The following is a 13,029-nucleotide window of genomic DNA, read 5'->3' as shown; positions in this document are numbered from 1 at the left end:
CAATTATTTCCAGGAACCACCAGACACGTACAAAACCAGTGAGCACAATGCAATACCTGAAGAAAACCAGAAACCAGAACATCACAGCAATGTGATAGCAAGATCTGAATTGGGCCTAGCACATGGGTTTTACACTGAAATTACTACTGAGATTAGGAATACTGCATTTTGGAGAAGGTATAGTTGCTTCCCATCTGCAAGATAAATTTGTGTGGCATTTCATTAAGGACTAGCACTTTTAACAGGTTTAGATTTATTTCAATAGAGTCAGGTGTTAAACTGCAGAGTGAGTATAAAGTATAACTTCCTTGCTTAGTTTCAAGCTGCATTTAGTAGGAGTTTAATGATAACATCTCTATTAACGAGCAGAGGTCAAATATTCACAACAGGAATGGAAACATACTTTCTGCAAACTCATCGTTCAAACACCCCCTTGAAAGTACTGTGCAGCAAGTGCTTTACTTTTTTGGCACACTGCTCAAATAACCACCTGTCCTCTTCGCTGCTCCATGTTGAAAATGAGCACTGTATCACTTGGCTTTCATTGGTGATTATCTGGCATTTTGGCAAAGACTGGCAGAGCTCATGGCAAGGAACAGGCTCTAATTCGCAGCAAAATGCATTGAAAGTTGTTGTCATCAGTACCTGCGAGTGTATCTCCAGGACACACTAGATGTAAGTTATACGATGCCCTTTGCCTGTCTGAACACACAGCACAACGGTTGTGACGTCCTGGAAGCATCAAGTAACTGAAAAAAATTGAGGTCTCATGGACTTTAACACCAAAAGAAGCCATATAATCAGAAGAACATTACTATCATCATGTTTTTGGTGTGTAATCTAAATTAAGATGTGCATTTTAGGACAGAGCAGAAGGACATTTCTGCTGCAAATTTCCTGGTCCCCCCCTCTTGCCACATTCAGGTTTGGAACACGGAAACTAAATCCCTTGTGGATGAACTGTGCGTGAGGAGTGCATCCAGTGCTCACAGCACTCAGTGCACAGCACCAGACTAGACCCAGTCCTGACTAGTCCCATCCTGGTGTAGATATTGGGTCACCTCAATGCCATTTGTCCTTTTTGAATCAAAAAGAGAGAGATGGGAACTTTTCCAGAATTCAAAGAGCTGAAGGTGACTCAGCCACCTAAACAGACAGAGGTGCTTAAACAAGGGACAGGAGGCAGGTGGGGTAAATCTGACAGAAAGCACCTGAAGTATTTTGTCAGTCTGCTTCCAAAATCGGGCTTTTGAATTTTCCTTTATTACTTCAAATTAATTTACTACGTGGGCTGAAGAAAAGGCTTTTATTACCAGACCTGAAGAAGGCAGGAGTGAAGTGTGCCCTCTCTCCAAAATGTTTTATTATTATTTTATTGGGGTTTCCCAGTAATGTAATTTATTACCTTGGGACTTCCAGGTTTGAACATGAAACAGTGTATGAATAACAAACACGGCCCCAACACATCTGTGAAAACTGCTGCACATTCCAGCAACTACTTTGTGCTCCTTTTTAAAAATTCTCTTCAAGTTCAGGACAAAAAAAAGAAAACTGTGGTTGCCCTTCAAAAATAACACACTTATTCTTCCAGGAAGGTGTGAAAACACTGATCCTGCATCCCAAACTGACTCTCGTATTCTGGCTGCCAGCAGCAGTGACGGGGCCTCTCTAGGGCGACTGATATTTTACATTACCTGTGGAACTCAAGGCTACCAGGTACAAGAGCAATTACAATTTTAAGGCAAGCATAAAGATCACTATTGTGCTAACTATGCTAAGATTGAAGCTAAAACTGATGCTTTGAGGTCATCATGATCTAGTTACTTCAGGTTCAATACATTTTGCTCCTCCCCATACCTCAGGATGGCCTCAGAACTGTGCGTGTGCCCACCTTTCCTCTGGAGCACACAGCGCCACTTATTTTAGTCTACTCCAAAAAGACAAATCAGAGGTGTGAGGCTGAGGCAAATCCAAATAAATTTAGGACAGGAATTTTCACAAGTGCTAAGTATTGGCCTAATTCTTTGCTACCTAGTCAACAGCAGCAAAAGTAGGCCAAGAGAGTACTTTTGCAAATGACCTCGCCAGGTGCATTTTAAAGAATTAAGAATACATGATTATCAAATATTATTTATAGCTACTACATCCTAAACCCATAAATAGCACTTATCTCTACTTATCACCAGTTACTAAGAGCCTTATCATTCTACATCAATTAAAGCTAATGTAAACGTATGATAATAAGAACAACAGGAAGACGTCTTTTTAAAAGAAGTACCATCCTGAGTTGTTCTCAAACCTTTAAAACTGCATGAGTTCAAAGCAGCTCCTCAATATCATAATTCATCTCTTGCAACTCTCAACGCAATAAGTTCACAGAAAAATCCAAGTTTTTCCATATCTTGTAAAAGAAGAAAAGCAGAAATTTAGGAAAAAAAAATTGAAAACTGCAGTAAAAATCAACGTTATGCAATTATTTTGTTATGCTCTGGAAGAAAAATAAAGCCTTAACAGCTGCTTCAGAGCTGATTCATCAGTGAAAGAACACTGAAGAGAGATTTTGAGCAGCAAAACTGGAAGTGTACATCTCATTCTATAACTGTAGTCAATTAAGGTTTTGTGAACAGAAGAATAGGAACAGCCCAATGAGAGTCACGTGGACGCAGCAAGAACAGGACTGAGCATTCCAAATCAGAGTTGCAAGCCACACTGAGTGACTTTCACAGAATTAAAAAGAATCTGTGCTGAAACCTGTAGCTATTATTAAATTATTAAGTTACATTCACTCACGTCCACCTGGATAAACAAAGCAACAGTCTTTTCCAAGTAATGCTTTCATGGCTTTCTCTGTTATACTTCAAATTGTCAGCTTTAATCTATACCAGTGTCTCATCTGGCTCAAAAAGGGAAAGAATTATTTATAGACTACAGATACGCCATGTACAACTACTGGAGATGTCTTTTCAAGGAGGGTATTAGCTGTTCCTGAATTACCCTAAGATTCATACTATTGAAGGACAAAGCACAGAAATACTGCCCTGTTGCTAGCTGTGCTCTTTACAGAAGAAAACTTGCAGAAACAAGCATAAAATAGTCTAAAACAACTGAGTTATTAAAACTATCTTTGAAAGCAAAAGTTCAAACAGCTTAGGGAGACAACTAACAATAACAGGAAGTATTTCAGAACTGCCTTCCATCAGATAGGTGCTGTCTGCAGACATCGTCTAATGCAACCTCTGTTGAGTAGATGCTTTTGTTAGCCACAGACATACTACTCTCCGAAGTAGTCCATTATGCAAAGAACCGGTTCCATCTAGCCCACCTCCTTAAGGAGGCTACTGCAGAAATTAAATCATACTATTTCAGTGACCAAAAAGAGGAAAATGTAGTTCAAACAAACTCTCCTAATTGTCTAATCGAGAGAGATACTGAGTGGGAAAGGAAAAAGCTAGACAAACGACAAACACACTGCATTTAACACCAGATTACTTTTCATGTGTCATGTTCAATTGATGAAAGAAAATCCTGTATGTTCCAGTGTACAGAAAGCAAAAAAACAAAACAAAAAACCGGAAAATATTCAGTATAAGACATCCCAAGAAAGACATCAAAGAACATGCCTCAATGTCAAATCTAGTCAGACTCTCCTGAAGCAAAGCAAATATCTGCTGTTTCACTAATCCTTGGGGCAAATAATTCAATCCTTCTATTAGAAGAATCTTATATAAATCTAGAAATAGGTCAGTTAGCATATATATATATAAGTATATATATAAAAATACCACCCTTCCCTCACATCCACCACAGAACCTAACTGTAATACTGCATGTGATATGACTCATTTTACATGCATAATCTTGACACTGTTTCCACCCCCCAGGAGATCTGCAATAGATTACACTTGTATGAAAAAAACTTGATGGGTATATATTCTAGATAGATATGTTAAAAATCTCGGTGCCTAGTGATACAGAAAATACATGCAGTAATGGCTTTACTATTACAGTAATTAGTCAGCTGTCATATCACCTTTTCCACCTAACTTTTAATCGCAGTCAAGAATCATAACTAAAAGGACTGACCTAGCTTACAGTCAGGTCCTAAATAATTAATAATTCTCCTTCTCCCCCCACCCCCTTTCGGAAAAAGCCTTGCCTCGGGACAGCCTGGCAGCTCAGGGCTCTCTAGCAGGAGCTGCCAGACTGAGTGGTGTCCCACATGCCCCCTCCAGCTCCTAGTATGACTCTCACACACTTGACTGAGAAGCCAGAAGCTCGGGAACCATAGGAACCGGTTTGTGACCGAGTAACAGAGGGGTCCGCAATCTCCCTGTCAAGAGGATGGAGCAGAAAATAAAGCTACTGAGCTGGGATCAAATTCTGCGCTGGGAGCACATACACTGCATACAGCAATGCTAACGAGGCTGACGGTCCTCCCTGTGCTCAATTAATAAAGAAGCAGTGGGTTTGTTTGCATGGGAAGTGCGATTCATCTAGGGAAGACCTTACAAGTGAAAAGACAAAGGATGATCAGGCAATAGACAAGAGAGAAGGGCTTATTGTCATTTGCAGTAAGGAAAGTAACAGGCACACGGCATCATTTTACAGTCTGTACTAAAAACCTTGGAAAGGCCCATCTGTCAGTGATAACGTCCCAGAGTTGGTACGAGTGGAAACATTACCATCAGAGCTTTGGCACAAGCTAGGTTGCCTTTCATTTTTCTGCTATCTGTTACTATTTAAAGCTTTGCTTTGTTCACTAAAACAAAGATATTCCACTACGCCCCGAGGCTTATTCCTTTTTAATACTGCACTCGTTATTGCTAAAATGTTACTGAAATACATACTGTTTGTTTTCCTAGATTCAGTTTTGATAGGCACAATGTTAGTTCTGGAAGTCAGTGCCTTCTCGTGGAAATATCTGTCAGTCTGCCAGCATGTAGTAATTCAAGATCTTAAGACAGCACTGTCTGTACATCAAGAAAAAGACATCCCTTTCCTGTCAAATCACTGAAGGCATCCATGTAACTTTGAATCAGGCTGTCTCTTTGTGACCTGATAAGCTGCATAACGCTGTGAGATGCATAAATCTAGCAAGGCTGACATGAAGCAATATATTTTATTAAACTAGCTGATGTAGCTGGTTTATCTATGGAGAAACAAACCCCAAACCAATCACCTGTGGTTTCAGGTAGAATAGCAAATAGGACTACTGGAAGAGTTTTGGTGGCCCAGGAATGATCCTCACCACAGTCTGAAGAAAAACATCATGGGGTATCTATGAACACCAAACACAACACCGAAGTCCTTTATCTCATGCAGAAAAACCAGACATTCATTAAAAAGTGGCAGGATTCACCAAGCCTGCACTGTCCTCTGATGTGGTGTTTTAGTTTTCACACTTTGGCATCATATACTTTCTAAAAAAAAAAAAAACAACAAAAAAACCCACCCAACCCAAAAGCAAAATCCAAAAAACTAGGATCCCCCTCCCAGATACCCGTTTTTCCATGATACACTGCAATTGTCATACGTTTTGTGTATGTCACTTAATTTCTAGAAGAAAAAAAGTTACAAAAGAAACAACACTTCCTTTTGAGAATGTTTAGTGCTGCTTCTTTATAAGCAGGCCTATTAGCTCAAAATTTAAATCTCATTAACTTTAATGACCATGGTAACAAGATTCAGTTCTTCCTACGATACACAGAAATTCGTTTATGCACTTTATAGAGTGTAATCACCATGAGTTATGGAAATGTCACATTTCTTCTTGATCGACTTACTGTATCTTTAGAGGCTTCTGTCTAAGTCCATTCCAGTACATCTTATTCAGTGTACTTTACAACATTAGTATTTATAAATGCAGAGCTACAGCTTTCTTTTAAATATTATGCAGATTATTTCTTTACAGAGGGTCTTTCATATTATATAGCTTGAAACATGAGAAGAGCTGTGTAGTATTCTGAAATATAGCAGGTAGTTGTTAGCACATCAGTGTTAACCCTTTCTAACATCATTTTAGGCGAGGGGCAGCTAACTTCCCAACACTGTGTTTCTGAACGTGCAATGTGTGAATAAACCTTGACACTTTAGAGATACATTGTAGGGAACAATTAACACGCACAAAGCATACTGAGGACAATTAGTCCTACAAGTGCCAAGTATTTTTGTTATTAACACCAAAAGGTAAGACTTTGTTAACTCCAAGCTTCCAATAAAAAAAAAAAAGGCAAATATAAAGAAAAAGACATGCACAGAAACATGTTTGTTTTAAATAAAAATTAAATATGTTAAGGCTTGCACCAGAGCTCTTCAAGGACTGACAGGGTGATGCCTGCGCTGTCCTTTTGCTTGGAAACATGTACCACCTACATGTATGCAGGTGACAAGAGCCATGAAAAGCAGATGTGGATGGAGCAAACCACGCTTTTGGAAGATTCTACATCACAGTTGGTCTTAAATCCATTCATATTTATGACTGTAATGAACACCTTGACAATGGGAACCAGGAAAGAGATTCCACAGATCAGGTTCTCTGCAAATTATCTTCATGGCATGGGATAAAGATGAACTGAAAGAGACTTAGAAGCAGAGAGATGCAAGATATGGGTAACCAGATTATAAATCTCAATGATTACATGTAATGTGTTTTGCCTAAATAATATGAAATGGGAAAGTATTAATCACAATAGCTGGGTCAGCAAAAGAAGATGCAGGCTAGAAATGAGGGCCTCTGACTAGGTTAACAGGGTAGCTCTTGAGCAGGAAAGAGACCATAAGACATCCTCTCCCCACCTCAAATGACAGAACCCCACCACAACCTCCTCAAGTTCTGAAATGCTGGAAGAAAAACCAAATCCATCTAGGGGTACCTTAGAGGCTGTACTTGGACAGAGCTGGTAAGAGAACTCTTGACCTTGAAAAAGGAAGAAAGTAAATACAAAGCTGCAGAAGCAGCAACCATGTTCAGGAAGAAGAGAAGGCTTATTTCAGAGTGAGTGCTTTCGTGTCAGATCTTGTCCAGCCGCTGCCTAGCTACAATGGAACAAAATCTAAAAGCAAGTTAGGAGATTGGCCAAAAAGGAAAGCTTCAATTAAGACTTTGTGAATAATTTAGTACCATTACAGACAGCCTAGAACAAGGAAGATGTATAGAGTTTTAATGCACTGAGTTTGTTTATACAAGTCTACTACAGTATGACATCCCAATGTAAAAATATGGGCTGCCTCCAGCAATAGAGCTCAGACTTAATACAAAGCTGCTGAGAACTTTAATGGATCTCAGTAGCAACTCAGAGCCTCCACTGATGGGTTAGAGCTCAAATTCACATTCACTTTATAACTGCAGGTAAAGAAATTCTTAGTCCTAAGCAATTTGTTACTGTCCTTTTTCTGGAGACCAGTAGTTCTCCTGCCAAGAAAATAAATAAATTGGAAAAAAAAAATAAAAATCAGGAGCCTTCCCTAATCCACTTCAGTGAAGACCCATTTGTCACAGGGGGTAGCTCACATACTTTGCTTTGGCCAAAATGCAGGGATGGTTATCAACAACTTGTGGGCAAGAAAGTAGAAGCAGTATTATTTTCAACAGAACCAGACAGATCTGAAAAAGATACTCTGCCCCTAATCTTACATTGAGATTCAGGTTATGGCAAGGTACCGACTATCTATTTGAATTTAATTAAAAACAAACGAAATTTCACATGATTAAAAAAAGCTTCAGCTAAACTCCTGTTCTCAAGAATTTTTAGAGGTTTAAAAGATGGACCGTTTTAATTAGGATGCCTCAGCAATATGAAAGAATGAATAATTTACAAAGAACTTGATTTGAGCTCAGTGAAAGGATGCTACAATTTAACAATCCATATTTGTTATTTCTGATGAGTACAATCATTTTTTACGTCAGTTCCAGTCACCATAACAGGCTACAGAGACAGCAGACAACAACATGAAAAGTTTTATAGCCTGTGCAGCCAAGCATCTTGGTTGCTTCATAGCATTTTTGAGGTTGGTTATACTTGAACTGCAACTGAACACCCTGGATTTTAATTATAGGCTATAAAAGCAGCAATAAACAGAAGTGTTTACAAGTGATGTAGATTCCCCTTAAACTGCTTCATATTAAAAGAGTGCCACCATTCTTGGTCTTTGACTTCTCTCTATTCTCTGCCCAACCTCTCATTTTTCTGTTTGTTTCTAAAATGCTGGCATATGGTACTGGCTTTTCTAGACCATCAGGACTTACAACACAAAAATAAATAAAACCTGTGGTTAATTATGAGTAGCACAGCATAAGGTGTATCCTGATATACTTAACAAGACATTTTCCATAATTTTTTATATAATGCACTTGATGAATTTCTGAAAAGGAAAACAGAAAAAAGTACCATTTCTTAGAGGAAGGAGCTAAAAGGGTTTTTTTATTTTTAATAAAAAGTGTCTAATAACACGAAGTTGCAAGAAACATAATACTGAAAGCTAATTTCTTAACAGATGGCAGGCATGCCTACTTCACCCATGATGACCTACATATTTTTTCCTTAACTTTCGTTAATATTCATCTTCCACTGTCTGTTTTCCACAATTTTGCCAGCAAGTGATACATTTAGGATAAAAGGTCTGAGAAACTCATTCAAGTACATCTTTTTTACATGATAAAAATATGGAAAGCATAAAGGAGGAAAACACCTTTACAAAGCTTTTTCCATAAAACTGTACTTTTGACATAAAATCGTCTTTTCAAAGGCTGATCAAGATTGAAACTTTATGTACAAAGTTTTCATCAAGTCTTGACCACAAAACTTGGTTTGCAGACATCAAAGCATTTTCATATTGACTCTTTCTTCGAGAAGAAATACACCTGTGCCATACAGACAGTTAAAACACAACCATTGAACTGAATTTCATTATTTTATTCTATGCATTTACTTGTGAAAAGGTAGAAAAATTAAGTGCACATAGAAAATGAAGAGCTGGAGGAGGAATGTGAAAAAAATTACTGTGATCAGCAATTTAAGTGAAGAGAATTTTAAATTTCTATATAAAACATACCCAACCTTTTCTCCTAAGCATTACATTATACTGTTTTTGAGAGGACACAATAAAATATGTCAAATATATTCAAATCTTTTACTTTTGTTACTCTAAAATGACAAGGATTTACATGGAACATCACATTAAAGATAAATCTGGGAATGACCAATGGCAGTTAGAAGGATTACATTTGGAGAAATTACATCATCAGCATTTGCAGTTTTCCAGTCTTGTTTTCTGTACTCAAAAATAAGAAAATAAGTCAACTGCCTGTCCTAGCAGCAGTCAAACAAGGTGGCCATGGGAGCTGGCAGTCCCTCAGCTCCTCTTTCAGACTGTCGGTCTCTGGCATGCTAATTCGCCTGACTGCTCACCAGCATCTGGGGAAAAAAGCAAGGTAGTTTGAGCATATTCTCACTGCATGTGCAATGGAGAGACTGCTGCAAAAACGTCCTTTTGGAAAGCCTGTAAGTCTGGAGTAGAAGAGGTGAGCTTCTATGTAACAAATTCTTTATGGATGAAATTTATGAGCAGCATTTCGTGGTTAGCAACGTAAAGATATCAAGAAAAGTACCACATGCATCAGATTGCCTAACAAAACTCTGAAACTCTGCACATAATGGCAGAGACTTAAAAGGACAAATAGTTCCTATTTTGACTGAAGGACCAGGCCCATGATGTCCCTCATTAGAATGATCTTCCAGAGCAGAAAAATCACACTAATTGGGAGAATCATAAAATAGTTGAAGTTATTCCCACATTGTTCCCAGAGTGAGATGCTGAAAGGTTGTTCTCTAGTGTGATTTTACAATACCCGTTAGGCAGATGGACAGCGAAGGTGATCATTGCTTCAAATCAATAATCAAACTATAAAATAAAATATGGTGACAAAACCAGCAGGATCTCCTGTCACACTCCAGTATCGATTGCATCACCAAGCAATGATTTTAGGAATAGATAGCTTATCATGCTGAATGGGTATCATACTTTTAAAAGGGGAAAGTAAAAAAATCCAAACTTCAGTACAACACAACACATTTCTTGAGCGCTTGGTGGTATATTCCATCTCTTTCTTTCGGTCAACTGAATTAAAACACTGTTAGAGCCACGTGCCAGTTCACTTAGGAGCCCCACACACTAAAATCCAGATAATTTATATTTGTGTCAAGTACAAAAAAAAGTTACTGAATTACTTGGAGAAAATAATTCTGATCTCTCTCCTTATGTTTCTCTCCTTTCAGCACCATTAGGTTTTTGAACAAAGATTTTGAAAGTGGGACAAACGGGAGTCATGTGCCAGGCTCTGAATAGCATCCAGTGAAACCTGACTGTATCTTCGTGCTTCCCAAAACACCCACCCTAAACTGCAGTTCATTTAGGCTGACCCAAAACTGCATTAAAAGTTTTCACACTTCACATTTTGCTTTCACATAAATGGTAGCATTCCCAGCCATACAAGTTCTGACCTATTAATAATCACCAGCCTATTCAAAATTTCAGTATCAATCCCCAAAACAGGATTAAATTTGCCTTTACTCCTTATGGCATCCAGGAACTAATTTTGAAAAGCCTGTCATTTGCTCTTGTGGGTTTTCTACACAATTGCAGCATACAGTGCTTTAAAGTAACTAGAGCTTCCATTAGAGTAAATGCTACAATGCACTTTTTTTGCTGCCTTGTGTAGAGGGATCTGACTTTGTATTAATTTTGCCCGTGGACTTAACAAACTGCTCAAACAGAGCTCATATCTCCTGTTGCCAGTTCATACATTCACAGCTCAATCTCTCTTCATCTTCCTCCCTGCCCTACTCCCTGTGCCTGGAATATTTTCTTAGAGCTAGGGGAGGACGTGGGAAGCACACGAGGCATTTGGAAGTTAAAACCAGCAGCTTAACCACCTTATACAGCCAATTTAAGAGGCTTAAACTCACCAAGAAGTGCAGGAATTGTCAAGTTGGACGTTATGCATTAAGCATGAGAAAGTAAATACATGTGACAAATGCATTTCTTCCCATGTGAACGTAATGATTCTCAGCTAATGTATCTAAATTAAGTCACACATTAGTTATGTCTGAACAGAGCAGAGTGATGATTAACATTCTGTACATAATCAACCACTGGCTTTTTTATATTCACAACCAATTCCAGGGACGCTGCAGGCCTGACTTTTCTTCAGCTGAGCAAGCAGCGAGATGTTATTTCAACAACATCCACTTAGAGTAATCAGCCTTCATGTCCACATGCACAGAACAGAATATTTCACAGGTAGCAAATTAAATAAATCGTGTGAAAGCCAACAGTTCAAATCGGGTTGCCACAATTTATCCAAAACTACTAAACAGTCTTCCATTTGATCTTCCCTGTAACATACTGAATCAGGACTTGTTCACCACTGGTCGCAGAAATAAATAAATAAATATTAGCAACGCTGGTTTTCACAACCATTTTAGCATACTCTGAAATACAAATGCACACAGAAATATAAGTACTTTTGTGATTGCAATAAAATATTCTTTACAAAGAAAGGTACATCTTCCTTTATAACATGTTACCTGTTGTTCTCACACTCCTGCTTAAAGACAGGAATTCTACTCAAACTCAATCATGGCAGTTGCAGCCTGAGATTGCAAAGCTTAAGGACAATTAAAGGTCACTGCCTATTAGATTACACTAGTCCCATGACAAAATGTATTTGAAAGCTAAGGCAGAAGCTTCCTAGCTCTGAGTCACTGCAGAATCTCAACAGATCTGGACATTGCACTCAACATTTGCATCACTCGGGCTTTCTGAGTTGGCCACTGTACTCGGATCTCTCCGCCTGCCTGGGAGACTCAGGTGGACTGCAGCCTTCATCTCTACCAAATACAACTTCAACAGCTGTATTGCATATATCAGGCTAAGAACTTCTGCAGCACCTGCCATGGCAAAACCCACAATTCTTGCGGGTCACAAAGCTGCTTGATTTCCAATACCTATGCAAAGTATACACATATTTATATACGTGCTTCCTATACATACATCTGCATGCTATCACCTGGTTCAAGGGCTAATTATGCTTTTTTAATCAAGTCTTAATGTGTACATTTATTTTTTCTATGACGACTCCTTTGTGTTTTAAATGAATACATCATATCTAGCATATCCCAAAATATTCAAATCTGCCTGAACAGATACACACTAAATAACCCATGGCTTGACCAGCATAACTTTGCAGAGGTATTTATATCCTCCTTCATTAGGGCTTTTAAAAAAAAAAGAAAAAAAGAAAAAAAAGAAAACTCTCTTGAATAGTCATTGAGTTGCATTTCAGTCTTGATGACATTTTTCAAAACCTTTAAATTTGCTTTTTCAAACATATAAAAGAGGCAGGACAATACTGACAGGAATAAAATGAAATACATTTAGAAGTGGGATTTTAGCCTGCCCATGTTTTACAGAACCCCGAAATCTGTTCACGATTTGAAAATGTCTTTCTGCTTCTCCTTTGAAAATAACGCATACTACACAAAGCGCAATAGCTGACTTTAAGTACAGAAATACAAAGTTGTAAGAAAGTCTTATCACTCATTTCTTTCATTTCTTATATTTCTCTAAAGCCTGTAGTCACTGTCCTCTATATCTTTCAGCTGTACTGTCCTCTGTACTTCTCACTGCCGTACAGAGGTGATGATTACTGATGCGTGGTGGCCCTCTCCCACCACTACACTCACTTTTACTAAAGCACGGCTCATTTCAGTGATACTGTTTCGACACACTGACTATCTGAAAGACACACAGTATTGAGGAATGTTATGTATTTCTTCTTTTGACAAATAAATACTTCTGTGATACTGTTCAAAAATCCTCCCCCTGAAATACCACTGTGGGTGGAAAACAAACTTAAGAATACAGCCAGAACTAGTGAGAGCTTGCAGGCATTTCTGGGGATGGGAAGAGAACAGCCTTAAATGAAAAATGAAGTTTCTCATTGTGCGTGTCTTGAAGAAGACATCTCAAT

The sequence above is a fragment of the Charadrius vociferus genome, unplaced genomic scaffold, assembly GCF_000708025.1.
Source record: "Charadrius vociferus isolate BGI_N301 unplaced genomic scaffold, ASM70802v2 scaffold262, whole genome shotgun sequence".
Taxonomy (NCBI): Eukaryota; Metazoa; Chordata; class Aves; order Charadriiformes; family Charadriidae; genus Charadrius; species Charadrius vociferus.
This window is presented reverse-complemented; position numbering follows the sequence as displayed.